This window comes from Triticum aestivum, chromosome 4A (genome assembly GCF_018294505.1).
Source record: "Triticum aestivum cultivar Chinese Spring chromosome 4A, IWGSC CS RefSeq v2.1, whole genome shotgun sequence".
Lineage (NCBI taxonomy): Eukaryota > Viridiplantae > Streptophyta > Magnoliopsida > Poales > Poaceae > Triticum > Triticum aestivum.
The window spans coordinates 184,916,779-184,920,261 of record NC_057803.1 but is presented as its reverse complement, the minus strand read 5'-3'; the positions used below and the strand labels follow the sequence as shown (position 1 = coordinate 184,920,261).

General features: G+C 50.4%; 1 pseudogene; it reads right to left on the bottom strand.

Annotated features, from left to right (window-relative positions):
* Positions 1-243: 243 nt before the first annotated feature.
* On the bottom strand, positions 244-1,819 carry LOC123081921 (probable WRKY transcription factor 70; annotated as a pseudogene).
* Between the last annotated feature and the right edge of the window lie 1,664 nt (positions 1,820-3,483).

The following is a 3,483-nucleotide window of genomic DNA, read 5'->3' as shown; positions in this document are numbered from 1 at the left end:
TTGATGGACATGTACTATATGAAGTAAAATATATATGGTTTATTGATTTTGCCAATTTAATTTTAGTTTAGTGACAATATATTTATTTTTACCTTTATCTCTTTATGTTTGTGCAGAAACATATTTGTTCAACAATTCAAATGTAAATATCAATATTCCACTGTATCTCATACATCAACATCTTGGGTAAACTGGCGCTTGGAAACTACAAAGTCCGGATCTAGTATCTTGGGTAAACTGGCGCTGTTATCATTACTCGATTTGGCGATCTATAACAGATTCCTGCACAAACACACAGCTTGGCGTACGTATACATATGCTGATCTTTACAAGCCTTTTGTAATCTACAGAATATCAGTTGTGCACTGGTTATTACGGAGTACTATCTAAAAAATACAGTTGCACACTGGTTAGATTCATGCGCAAGCACACTATGCGCATGCATGCATGATGCACGGGATGCCATATGCAATGCATGCATGCTTGCATGCAAGTGAAGTGATGGATGGAACCACCGGAAAAAAAAAAGATTCAATCCCTTGTCATGGATCGAACAGGAAAAAATCGTCATCTCCGATGCTGCCCAGAGAGCCCACCACGAACCCGAGGCTGCTCGGCGACGACGGGAAACTGCCCGTGCCGCCACCCTGGCCGCCTCCCGCCATGTCGCCTATCCCACTCCCGCTGTGGTCCGGCACCGACCCCACCATCGAGGACGTCCTCCCGGCCGATCCCACGAAGGCGGCGAGCTCGTCCGCCTGCAAGAATGGATCGGACGAGGAGCTGAACACGTCGTCAACGCTGGTGCACTGCCCGGGGCCAAATGAGGAAACGTCGGGGCAAAACTGACGAGGTTTTCTGCACGGTCGTCGCTCGCAGCGACAATGATCATTGGGGTATTGGAGGGAGGCTTGCAGGTGTGCTCGCCGTAGTACGTGATGTCGTACTTGATTGGATGGGTCTCGCAGATCTGGGCTTGCCTCTTGGCGTTGCAGCCTTGGTCTGATTTGTGCGTACACCTGTAATAGCTCCTGAAAGATCAAACCATAACGAAGCTCATGATTTAATTTCCTCCAGTTTCCATCGCAAATCAGTGCGAGCGTGCGCAAAGAGAAATCGTGCTAGCTATTATAGTTTTAGTGCTTCTTTCAGAAACAAAACAAGTGTACGTACCTCGGATGAGTTGAGTTTTGGATTTCTTTCTGCCCATCTTCCGCCATATGTGACCATCAACCAGCGTGTCAGTATCTCGCTTGCCAGAGAAGCCTTCTAATCTGCCATATAAAGGTAGCAAAGTTGATGAGGAAACTAATCAAAATGAGCATCGATCACAAGGAACTCGGCTGGCTTTTGCCAAAGAAAAGAAGTTAATCAGCACAACACACTGTTCAGATCGACCGTGTGCTCTTGAGGAGAGTTCGATTTTTAACCTTCTGCTGAAGCTGCGTTTCCTCGTCCTCCCGGTGGAGCTCTCCGCCCTCGCCCTGATCACCCCATCGGCCGACCCGGACGCGGACGCTCCGGCCGTGCAGCCGGTGTCCAACGCCGACAGAGCGCTGGACAGCTTGTTGAGCATCCCGTCCATCAGCTCTGTCAACTCCGACGACTGCTCCTGCAGCATGCCCTTGAGCCTCGTCGCCCCCTCGCGCGCCTCGATCAGGTCGTTCACCGCCGCGGCCGCCCTCGCCGCCGGCACGTCTCTCCCCGCGCTGCCCGAAGATGCCATGCAACTACAGCAGTGCTACACCACTAGTAATACCCCGCTAGCTACTGTGCAGCGTTCACCGCTATAAGCTTTAGCGTAGGCGCAGGTAGGGTGAAGGGGTTCTCTAATTAATTAAGTTGAGGTGTTTGCTTGCCACTCCCATTCTTATCGGGCGGGAGGAAAAGTATAGTAAGGAAAATGTTGAAAGCAGTGAGGACGGACGGAGGAGGAAGCTGCATGGAAGCAGGAATAATTGATGATAACCCCCAGTGTCACTGACATGTGGGGTCGGGGCTTATGATCAAAGGCACACGAACTGGAGGTTATCATCAAGGAAGTGGGTCCCGACGACCGGGCGACCATAGTAGATACTCGAATCAAAGGAAGCAAGCAAAGGGAGGCATGGCTACTGGACATATACAAGTCGTCATCGCCATGACACAGGCTGTGTGAGGTCACGCGCGCGTTTGACCGTATGGACACCGGCAATGGCTCGGCAACTTCCTTCCTCCGTCCAGGCCTTGGTGCAAACGATCCAGCCCTGCTGGGCCGGCCGTTAGATTCTTTGCTTAGCACCTGCGGTCTCCAATTAGATTATGTGCTTTCGTTCAACCTGTTACTTTCTTCAGGGTAGTCGTAGCATCTACGTACATTAGTTCACTCCAGTCAAACGAGCAGTAGACCGTCAAATGTGACCAACATCGCTGTTCTTGGCAAGCCGTATCGTGCCTTTTGAAAATTGGAGACATGAATGTTTTTTATACTGGAACCTTTCTCCATCTGCTGAGTAGATTCACGCGGTGGAATATTGTCAGCCACATAATGCAACGCGCCTCCGCGCAGACCAGTTTTAGTTACTTTGATTTGAAAAAGGACACGGCTAATTCCTCCATGTAGTTGCTCAAGAGTGACACGCTTTGCCAATTCAGTACTTCCGTGTGATTTGGCCTATCCAAATGTGTATTCCTGGTCTAACTCCATAAAGTTATTATAACTTGTAATTATCGCCTTTTATCTATAAAAAATAGAATAACTTGTAAGGCCTAGCATGCGGTCCTGGCCTCACCAAACACTTTGCGATCTTTTTTTTGAAAATCATCAATTTTATTAATTGAAAAAAACGGTTACATCGTCTAGAAGAAGAGGTACAATATCGTTCATAGACTCCTCAAACCAATCCTTTGTCACAGAAAAATTTAGCTAGCCCAGCGAGTTCATTAGCAACCTTATTCACATTCCTATTACAATGTTCAAGGAATTTGCAAGACCATACCCTTCTCCCCGTCCCCGCCCGCGCCGGGACTCCAACTCCTCCCCTCCTTCTCCCCTCGCCGCCACCGGGCAAAGAATGGCTAGCTTTTGGTGGTGGTGAGGCCTCGTTCCCCTCCTCTCGCCCACCCCTGGCTGGTACGGGGCAGCCTGGGCGCATGGAGGTGTTGCGCTTGCGCAGGGTGAAAACAGATGCTCGGGGCGGCGACGTGCGTGGTCGGCGGGGCGGTGGCCTGAGTGTGCTCCTGCAGCGCGGCGGCTGCAGGTCAGTGGTGGTCGCGGGCCCATTTGGATCTGACGCTTGGACCCAGGCGAACGGACGTGGTGGGGTAGTGGCTCAACATGGTGGCTGCTCCAGCTGCATGAACCGAGTCCTAGATTCGACTGCACGTAGTAGCCTTACCTGTAATAGTAAAAATTTAGAGGGCTTTGGAACAACCAATCGAGCGTAGCTACAAGTGGGGCCGCGAAGTTGAAAATATCCACATACATCGAGATGGGGAGCTGGG